Here is a 12,032-nt window from a genome sequence, read left to right on the forward strand (position 1 = left end):
AGACTTTATTTTTTTGGACTCCAAAATCACTGCAGATGCTGATTGCAGCCATGAAATTAAAAGATGCTTACTCCTTGGAAGGAAAGTTATGACCAAACTAGATAGCATATTAAAAAGCAGAGACATGACTTTGCCAACAGAGTTCCATCTAGTCAAGGCTATGGTTTTTCCAGTGGTCAGGTATGGATATGAGAGTTGGACTGTGAAGAAAGCTGAGCACTGACAAATTGATGCTTTTAAACTGTGGTGTTGGAGAAGACTCTTGAGAATCCCTTGGACTGCAAGGAGATCCAACCAGTCCATCCTAAAGGAGATCAGTCTTGGGTATACATTGGAAGGACTGATGCTGAAGCTGAAACTCCAATACTTTGGCCACCTCATGCAAAGACTTGACTCATTGGAAAAGACCCTGATTATTGGAGGGATTGGGGGCAGGAGGAGAAGGGATGACAGAAAATGAGATGGCTGGATGTCATCACCAACTCGATGGACATGAGTTTGAGTAAACTCCAGGAGTTGGAGATGGACAGGGAGTCCTGGCGTGCTGCAATTCATGGGGTCGCAAAGAGTTGGACACGACTGAGTGACTGAACTGAACTGAACTACTCCTTGGAAGAAAAGCTATGACAAACCTAGACAGCATATTAAACAGCAGAGACATCACTTTGCCAACAAAGGTCCCTATTGTCAAAGCTATGGTTTTTTCCAGTAGTCATGTACAGATGTGAGAGTTGGACCATAAGTAAGGTTGAGTGCCAAAGAATTGATGCTTTTGAAGTATGGTGCTGGAGAAGACTCTTGAGAATCCCTATGACAGCAAGGAGGTCAAAACAGTCAATCCTAAAGGAAATCAGTCCTGAATATTCATGGGAATCACTGATGCTGAAGCTGAAGCTCCAATACTTTGGCCACCTGATGGGAACAGCCAACTCATTGGAAAAGAGCCTGATGCTGGGAAGAGTGAGGAGAGGAGGAGAAGGAGGTGGCAGAGGATGGGATACCTGGATGGCAATGGACGAGTTTGAGCAAATTCTGGTAGATAATGAAGGACAGGGAAGCCTTTCATATTGCAGACCATATGTTGCAAAGAGTAAGACATGACAGCGACCGAACAGCAACATCAACAAACCAGCTAGGAGATGGGATCCTTCCCTAGTCTGGCCTACAAATGCTACCATATATTGAACATATACATATGTGTGTGTATATATACATATATGCCGTATATAAGTACAAGCACATTAGACATGCCCTTTCAATCATTAGACCAGTCAAATAATGTTTTGAGCATCTATTTCATGGTGTGTTCCACAACACATTATCATATCTCATCTTCATAACATCCATACAAGGAAGGCAGGCATTATTTCCCCGTCTATTGAAGAAATCCTGGGCCATAGGGCAATGAATGAATTGTTCCCAATTAGTTAGGGGTTTAGTTGGGATTTGAAATGAAGTTTGCTGTAAGCCCCATTTTTGTCACCACAACAGGGAATGCTTAAGTTTTTCCAGCTTAAGTCTATGAAATGCCTGTTACTCTGCCAGCTTGCACTGTGATCCACATCATGGGGTGGCTGGAAGGACTACACTGTGACTTGGCTTAGCTGCTGCCAGAACACACTCATTGAAGAGATACTGCTGTTCTCCCCTCCTGAGCCAATGATGGTTCAAGCTCCAGAATCTTGCCTCATTAATGCAGAATCACAGATATTAACAAATCCCAATTTCTATTCATAGTCCTCTAGCTCACTAGGTTGAAGCCAGGGGTGGGAATAAGATGAAATAATGAACTTAAATAATAACTCAGAGGGTATTATCTAATCCAAATCTTCAAGTAGAAGAGAGAGCCAAAAGCCACAGGAGAAGCAAATGGGATGAATAGCAAAAATTGCATAGAGATGGATGTTTACCTCTTCCTCCATCTCTTCTTATACTGCCTGATGAAGCCTCATAACCCTCCATTACAATATCTGCTGATCCTTCTAAAAGATCTAGTGAGCAAATTCCAAATAAATGGAGACTCACAATGAGAGGTATGAAAAATAATAGCATTATTTCTAAAGATAAGCCTTTTATGTTAAAGCTTACTTCATTAATTTGAGCAAAAGAAATATGACTGAAATCATTTTTTTTCTTTTATAGGTCTACTAATCTGCAAGCGTTTACAGTTGTTTGATCAAAGTAACTGTATTATTCTCTTCACATTTTTCCAAACCACCTCTCCAAAGAGAGAACTCCTTCCATTGGGTTCCATCTTATGTCTCAGCTTATATGTCTCTACTGCCTCTACCTAAGGTAAAATCCACAAAATCTACATTTGTTCATAGTCCAATGGACTAAATGCCTGTATCCACTCAAAATTAACACAATGAAGCCCTATCCTCCAATGTGATGGTATTTGGAGACAGGGTCTTTGGGAGGTAACTCAATCACAAGGGTGGGGTCCTGGTCATGTGGGATTAGTGCCCTTATAAGAAGAGACACCAAAGAGTGCTTGTTTTCTGTTTCTCCATGTGAAGATACAACAGGAAGGCAGCCACCTACAAGCAAGGAGAAGAGCTCTCATCAAAACTCAACCATACTGGCACCCTGATCTCAAACTTCCAGCCTCCAGAAATGTGAGAAAATAAACTTTGGTTTCTGGTATCATTATGGCATCTTGAGAAGACTAAGGCAAAATCTCTATGAAATTTTTTAGTATATCACTAATATCTATTGAGTGCCAACTCAGTGCAAACCACCATCTTAGACACCATGAGTACATACATATTAATCATGCATAAGTCTTGGAAAGCCCATATAGTGAGCATTTAAGAGTAGTTCTGTACCTATCCCAAGGGAGTTAATTGAAGTAATGGAATCAAAATGTTTAGCCTCAAGACAAATATGTAGTGGGTTTTCAAAAATATTAGTCATTTAAAAGAGTATGTGATTTTCTGTGTATATATGCCCAATATCTAAAGAAAAACATGGCTTGAAAGGTTATACGCACCCGTGTTCACTGCAACACTATTTACAATAGCCAAGATGTGGAAGCAAACTAAATTTCTTTTGACAGATGAGTGGATAAAGAAAATGTGATAATATGTCACATTTATCCATATATACAATGGAATAGTGTGTGTGCTTAGCCGCTCAGTCATGTCTGACTCTTTGTGACCCCATGGACTGTAGCCCGCCAGGTTCCTCTGTTCATGGGGATTCTCCAGGCAAGAACACTGGCATGGGTTGCCATGACCTTCTCCAGGGTATCCTCCCAACCCAGGGACTGAACCCAGGTATCCCACATTGCAGGCAGATTCTTTACCATCTGAGCCACTAGGGAAGCACACAATGGAATATTACTAAGCCATGAAAAAGAATAAAATAATACCACTTGTAGCAGTTTGGATGGATCTGGAGATTATTATACTAAGTGAAATAAATCAGACAGAGTCATATATCATATAATACTGCTTATATGTAGAATAAAAAGAAAGTAATGCAAATGAACTTATTTACAAACAGACTTACAGACTTAAAGAACAAATTTATGGTTACCAAGGGGGTTGGGTTGGGAGAAGGGATTAAAATGCAATGCCTTTTCATGGGAAAAATATAGAAAGAATAAATGGAAAGGGATTATTTTGGAATGGCCTTATTAATCAAGCTTTTTAATTGCAAACTATAGAAATTGACTATTTTATGCTGAAGAAGAATTTATTAATTGATATTAAATAGCTCTCAATCTCAGAATGGGCCAGATCAGACCAATAATAATGTCCCTAATCACATACTAGAATTGGTCTGCTTATTACCTGTACCTCTGTAGATTACATGTAGCTGCTACCAAAGTTTGCCAGAATTCATTTTTTTATATTAATTTTTAGATTCCACATACATATATATGTACTACCCATATAAGCACAATGGATGCTCCCACCCTGCTCATACATTGCTCTGGATCTAAGCTGCTTTTGGATCTCACAGCTGAGCTTGCTTCTTGGCTGAGGCAGCCCTTGCCCAAATGTGGAGTTGTGTCACAAAGCAAGAGAGAACAGAGCAGGCACTCAACTTGGTGCAGGGCATGTGCCAGAGTGGTCATGGGAAACCAATCAGTCATCCTTGCAGTTTCAATCTGCTCTTTCTTCCCTCATTTAGGAGTAAGAAACTATGTACATACTCCTCTGGAATAGAACCCAGGCTGCCCAATAGGCCTCCTGTTAGTCCCATAACCCTTCCTACCAGCCAAGCGAACTTATCTTGGATCCCAGGGCAGAGCATTCAACATGTGGATCTAACTACTCACACCGAAGAGAGGATCTCCTCTCATGTCATCTTCCTTTCCTCTGAGTCCTTTCCTCAGGGCACAGGTCCCAACCTGATCTCTTGTTTCCCTTTCTACCCAATTCTCTGTGGATCTTTTTCACAGCCTTGGTTGTACAGGAATCTTTCTGCTAATTTCTATTTAGCTGTCAGTGATACTTGTTCTATGTGTAGATGTGATGTATTTTTGATATGTTTATTGAGGAAATTGAGTTCCACATCCTCCTACTCTGCCATCATGATCTCCTCTCCTGGATTTATATATATATATATGTATATATATATATAAATTATACACACACACACACACACATATAAATGTGTATATTTGAAATGTGTAAGAATTACATTATTGGACCTGTATTTTAACAAGGCGATACAGTTGGCTGTGGTCAGATAGCAGCTTCTCTGTTTCAATGCGACATGGAAATTCAGCTTCATGTAGTCTTCACAGTTCCCCATTGTCTTTTACTCTGCCTACTACACACACTTGTGTTACCTGGTTATCTCCTGAAGCATTTGCGACTATAGCTAATACCTTAGAAATTGGCCACCAGTAGGGGCACATGCAATTTCAATGGAAAAAGAACAAACAAAACAAATGATTATATGACTTCCCTCCCTCTTGTCGCTCAGTTTTGTCCAACTCTTTATGACCCTATGGACTGTAACCCATCAGGCTCTTCTGTCCATGGAATTTTCCAGGCAAGAATACTGGAGTGGGTTGCCATTTCCTTATCCATCTAAACCAAAATATTATGAGAATAAACAGAAACATTGCCAATAATTTGTTGGGATTCTAATTGTATAACAATTCTTGTTCAAGCTCTAACATATGGTCATCTTAATTTTACCCAAGGACAGAATCATCATCAATGAGTTTACAAATTTATCTGTAATTTCATCTTCTCATTTAAGTTTCCACCCACCTGTAGCTTCTACTCAAAATATTCATAATTTTTTTCTTTCAATAAATATTATGTCCCAGGTTTTAGTATACATTCTTATGATAAGATGAGAAACAATACATTTTCTGCCCTCATAGAATTTATATCCTATTTACAAACAAAAATTAAGATGCAACGCAGTATCATAGTGATAAGATCTATGAACGAAAATGAAGATAGTTAAACGATGGGAAGGTAATACATGATTCTACGTTACACAGGATTGTTGAAAAAGATCTTGCTGAGGAGGTATGATTGGAACAGAGCCCTGAACAAAATGGGGAAGTGAACCCTTCAAATGTCTGGGAGGGAGCTTTTCAAGGCAACATCAAATCTGTATACCCTGGAAGTGCTTGGCATCTTCAAAGATTAGCTAGTAACCCAGCGAGGCTACCACAGAAATATTGGGGGAATGAATCTTAGAGAATGAGGCTACATAAATAATGAACTAATCAAATAAATAGACTCTAGGAATGGATCTTAGGTCTTGGAATGGATCACTCTGCCTTTTGAGACTTACCTCTGTCCCGACAGAAAGTAGGAAAAATAGTCATCAAGAATTCTGACTTTGGAGCATGCCAATTCTCTGGACATTGGTCTTACTAATTTAGGCTTTCTGGGTCTGATTTTTGGACCTCGTATTTCCTCTGACCTCTTTTTGATTGGCTCCCAGATCTCTGGCTACTGACAACTAGTTACTATAGACAGCCTCTCTGACCTCTAATTCTTAGCTGAACTTCCAATTCTTAATTGGCTCCTGATCTCTGGACTTCACATATGGTTGTATTCTATCCTAATTTCCTGACTTCTTGAGCTCTAATTGAATATGACCTCCTTTGATGCAGACAGTTCAAATATAGCTTCTCTTTACTACCTGCCTTTCTCAGTCCTTAATTGGTAATAACAGTTCCACACCTGCTATTTGGCCCTGATCCTGATTTCAGAGCTCAGTCTCTGGTGTCATGAATCCCTAGTGTGTAATTGACTTCATTAAAGTGGATACATTAATTTAAATAAAAATAGATAATGCCTGAAAGACAACTACTCCTAATAATGTTCCTAAACTTAATGTCTACTGAGGTCATGCTTGTTTCTTGCCAATATAAACCATGTATTATCCTGTCAATATAAACAAGCAGCAGAAAGGTTTTTAAATTTTCTCATCATGTACAAATGGATAATAAAATTTTGTTTTGCTATTCATAATAAATGGCTTAGGTCAACATTATGATTTATTCCTATGCCATAAAGAAGTAATTCTCAACCATTGTCATATTTTGGCTCATATAGAAAGTAATATTTATAGATTACACAAAGGTATTTGGATGTGGCTACACCATGACCCCAAGAAATCAACTCCTCAGCACATCTGTAAATGCATCTGTATCCGAAGCATACCAACTGAGAGCTCTTTTCTGCAGGTAGGTTTTTGTTCTTTCTCTCCACCCCCAACCCCACCCCCACCCCCAGAATTAGTTCAACTATGTCTAAAATTCAATTAGTTACAGATATTTCTACCTATATAATATTAAAAAAACTGATACCCCAGCTACAGTTCACGTATATTTCTGAAAAGAGAAAATGGCCCAATTGTGTCCGACTCTTTGTGACCCCATGGACTATAAGTCCATGGAATTCTCCAGGCCAGAATACTGAAGTAGGTAACCGTTACCTTCTCCAGGAGATCTTCCCAACGCAGGGTTTGAACCCAGGTCTCCCACATTGCAGGCAGATACTTTACCAGTTGAGTCACCTCAAGACCAAAAAGAGTAGAAAATATAACATTAATACATTTTAAAATTCCTTGTCATCCCCTGAGACAAATAACTTATTCAAATGTAACAGACAGGAACAGTAATATATTTCATAATTTGATTTTTTTCTGAGCTTTGAAAATGTATTATTTTCCTGTCTGCTTCAGTTTTCTCAAAAGTTGTCTAGCTTAAGCTTTCCGTAATACAGATTTCATTCCAAAATACTTTCATTTTCAGTTTTATTCTTCCAAAATAAGACCATTGCATTTCATTTTTCATTTCAACAAACACATATTTATACCACTGGTATGCTAAGTTCTATATTTTGGGAAGTATGAAGAGAAAGACATGGTCTCTTTTCCAATCTATTCATGGTCTAGAGGGTGTAACAAGAGATGGCAAGAGGGAACATCGACATTTTAGGAATCAGTGAAATAAAATGGACTGGAATGGGTGAATTTGATTCAGATGACCATTATATCTACTACTGTGGGAAAGATCCCTTAGAAGAAATGGAGTAGCCCTCATAGTCCAAAAAAAGAGAGTCCGAAATGCACCATTTGGGTACAATCCCCAAAATGACAGAATAATCTCGGTTCATATTCAGGGCAAACTATTCAATATCACAGTAATCCAAATCTATGCCCCAACCACTAATGCTGAAGAAACTGAACTTGAACAGTTCTATGAAGACCTACAAAACCTTCTAGAACTAACACCAGAAAAAGATGTCCTTTTCATCATAGGGAACTAGAATGTAAAAGTAGGAAGTCAAGAGATACCTGGAGTAACAGACAAGTTTGGCTTGGGAGTACAAAAAGAAGCAGGATAAAGGCTAACAGGGTTTTGCTAAGAGAATGCACTGACCTTAGCAACCACCCTCCTCCAACAACACAAGAGACGACTCTGCACATGGACATCACCAAATGGTCAATACCGAAATCAGATTGAAGATATTCTTCGCAGCCAAAGATGGAGTAACTCTATACAGTCAGCAAAAACAAAACATGGAGCTGACAGTGGCTCATGTCATGAACTCCTTATTACAAAATTCAGACTTAAATTGAAGAAGGTAGGGAAAACCACTATGCCTTCAGGTGTGACCTAGATCAAATCCCTTATGACTGTACAGTAGAAGTGACAAATAGATTCAAGGGATTAGATTTGATAGACAAAGTGCTTAAAGAACTATGGACAGAGTTTCATAACATTGTACAGGAGGTTTTGATATTGAAATATCAATAACCTCAGATATACAGATGGCATCACCCTCATGGCATAAAGTAAAGAGGAACTAAAGAGCCTCTTGATGAAGGTGAAAGAGAAGAGTGTAAAAGCTGGCTTAAAATTCAACATTCAAAAAGCTAAGATTATGGCATCAGTCCCATCACTTCATGGCAAATAGATGGGGAAACAATAGAAACCATGGCAGACATTATTTTCCTGGACTCTAAAATTACTGCAGATGGTGACTGTGGCCATGAAATTAAAAGACACTTGCTCCTTGGAAGAAAAGCTATGGCAAACCTAAACAACATATTAAAAAGCAGAAACATTATTTGCTGACAAAGGTCCATAGAGTCTAAGCCATGATTTTTCCAGTAGTCAGGTATGGATGTGAGAGTTGGAATGTAAAGAAGGCTGAGCACTGAAAAATTGATGCTTTTGAGCTGCAGTGTTGGAGAAGACTCTTGAGAGTCCCTTGGACTGCAAGGAGCTACAACCAGTCAATCATAAAGGAAATAAGTCCTGAATATTCATTGGAAGGACTGATGCTGAAGCTCCAATATTTTAGTCCCCTGATGCGAAGTTGACTCATTAGAAAAGTCGCTGATGTGGGGAAAGATTGAAGGCAGGAGGAGAAGGGGACAACAGAGGGTGATATGGTTGAATGGCATCACCGACTCAATGGACATGAGTTTGAGCAAGCTCCTGGAGATGATGAAGGACCGGGAAGCCTGGTATGCTGCAGTCCATGGGGTCACAAAGAGTCAAGCACAACTGAGTGACTGAACACAAAAAACAAAAGAGGGTGTAAACTGCCAAGGAAACATTGCTTCATGTATGTATGTTACTTTCCAAAGCAGAAAAATTAAAAAACCACAGTAATTTTGTTTAGGTTAGTTGTAAGAATATAGCTGGGATTATTAATAACTAGATTCATGTACTTTGCAAAATAAAGATTTTATATTAGTTTTGAAGTAATAAAATTTGTAGATATTCTAGGCAGCTTACATAAATGTTTCAATGTTTTGCTTCTCTTAGTCTATAGATTTAGAATCCCACTTGTCTTATCTATTACCACATGAATAAAACCAATCCCTGTTCTTATTTGCTTGTTGTTGTTCAGTTTCCAAGTTGTGTCTTATTTATTGCTGACTCATTTTATATATATACATATATATGTATATATAAGAGTACATCATGAGAAACACTGGGCTGGATGGAGCACAAGCTGGAATCAAGATTGCCAAGAGAAATATCAATAACCTCAGATATGCAGATCACACCACCCTTACGGCAGAAAGCGAAGAAGAACTAAAGAGCCTCTTGATGAAAGTAAAATAGGAGAGTGAAAAAGCTGGCTTAAAACTCACCACTCAAAAAACTAAGATCATGGCATCTGGTCCCATCACTTTATGTCAAATAGATGGGGAAGCAATGGAAACAGTGACAGACTTTATTTTCTTGGGCTCCAAAATCACTGTAGATGGTGAGTGCAATTAAAATGAAATTAAAAGAAATTAAAAGATGCTTGCTTCTTGAAAGAAAAGTTATGACCAACCTAGACAGCATATTAAAAAGCAGAGACATTACTTTGCCAACAAAGGTCTGTCTGGTCAAAGCTTTTGTTTTTCCAGTAGTCATGTATGGATGTGAGAGTTGGACTATAAAGAAAGCTGAGCACCGAAGAATTGATACTTTTGAACTGTGGTGCTGGAGAAGACTCTTGAGAGTCCCTTGGACTGCAAGGAAATCCAACCAGTCCATCCTAAAGGAAATCAGTCCTGGGTGTTCATTGGAAGGACTGATGCTGAAGCTGAAACTCCAATATTTTGACCACCTAATGTGAAGAACTGACTCATTTGAAAAGACCCTGATGCTGGGAAAGTTTGAAGGCAGGAGGAGAAGGGGACCACAGAGGATGAGATCATTTGATGGTATCATCGACTCGATGGATATGAGTTTGAGTAGACTCCGGGAGTTGGTGATAGACAGGGAGGCGTGCTACAGTCCATGGGGGCACAAAGAGTCGGACACGACTAAGTGACTGAACTGAATATAAAATATTGCTGTTGTTCAGTCATTATGTTGTGTCCAACTCTTTGTGCCCCTATGGACTGCAGCATGCCAGGCTTCTCTGTCTTTCGCTATCCCCCAAATTTTGCTAAACTCATATCCATAGAGCCAGTGATTCCATCCAACCATCTCATCCTCTGTCACCCTTTCTCCTACTGCCTTCAATCTTTCCCAGCATCAGCATCTTTTCCAATGAGTTGGCTCTCCACATCAGGTGGCCAAAGTATTAGAGCTTCAGCTTAAGCATCAGTCCTCCCAGTGACTATTCAGAGTTGATTTCTTTTAGAATCGACTGGTTTGATCTCCTTGCAGTCCAAGGGACTCTCAAGAGTCTTCTCCAGTTCCACAGTTCGACAGCATCACTTCTTCAGTGCTCAGCCTTCTTTATGGTCCAACTCTCACATCTGTACATAACTACAGGAAAAACCAACGCTTTGAGTATATGGATCTTTGTCAGCAAGGTGATATATGTTTATTATGTAAGTTGTATCATATTTTCTACTCTGACTCATTATATATATTATACAACATATATTATATACATACATATATATAATATAAATTGTCTTATTTACTCACCTGATTTGTTTTATACATTTATATTATATAGCTCACTTCTCATTTACTACTGACTAGTTTTATGTATGTACTATATATATATATATATATATATATATATAGCCTCTCTTATCAAGTCAGTGTGGTAAATAAGAAATGATTTAGAGACTGAACAACAAGGAAATAAGAAGACGGATCATTTTTACTTGTGTGGTAATTAATAAAGCAATTGGTGTTCTAAATCTACAGATTGAGAGGAGCAAAACATTGAAGCAAACTGCCTAGAATATCTGCATAGTTATGACTTCAGAACTAATATCAAATCTTTATTGTTCAAAGTACATCAAATGTGTTATTAATAATCCCTGCTGTATTCTTACATATACCCTAAACAAAATTACTGTAGGTCTTTAAATTTTTTTTCTACCACAGAAGATATTTCACATTGCAAGTTGGGCAACATGTCTATCTATGGCTATGAGGAAAATGCTGACCATTTCCATTGCCCTGAACAGGTCAGTTTATCCAAAGGCATTGATGTGCTATCAGAGATGATAGAACGCTTCTTAGCAATTTTACAGAGAGAATGAGGATGATGATATTGAGACACCAGCATCTTTTTACCATTTCCGAAACTTAGCATTAGAGGAACATCAATTACATGCCTGAACAAAAAAGTATTCAAACCTTCTAGGCAGCCCTCTTTGCATTTAACTTAACTCATGTCCTTTCCTCATTGCAGATGGCATGTGTATGTTGATAGGAATACTGTCTATACCAAAGATGCCTAAATTAGTGTGCTGCTTCTGCCTCTGCTAATATTGATGATTTTCACCTGAATCCCTAGATATAATCATAAGGGAAATGTTAACTTTAGTGGCTTATAAAATTCCAAGCCAGATAATTCTGATCTAATTGCTGTCTATCAAATAACTTTTAGCAATTTAAACTACTATATGTAAATTTATCACTTCATTTCTTTCAAAACTATTGATTATGACTATAAAAGTTTGGCAAAAGAGATGCCACATCTAATTCTGATGCATGTATGTGTGTGCTCAGTCACGTCCAACTCTTTAAAATCCCATGGACTGTAGCCCTCCAGGCTGTTCTGTCCATAGTATTTCCCAGGTAAGAATACTGGAGCACATTGCCATTTCCTACTCCA

The sequence above is a fragment of the Odocoileus virginianus genome, chromosome 6 (genome assembly GCF_023699985.2).
Source record: "Odocoileus virginianus isolate 20LAN1187 ecotype Illinois chromosome 6, Ovbor_1.2, whole genome shotgun sequence".
Lineage (NCBI taxonomy): Eukaryota > Metazoa > Chordata > Mammalia > Artiodactyla > Cervidae > Odocoileus > Odocoileus virginianus.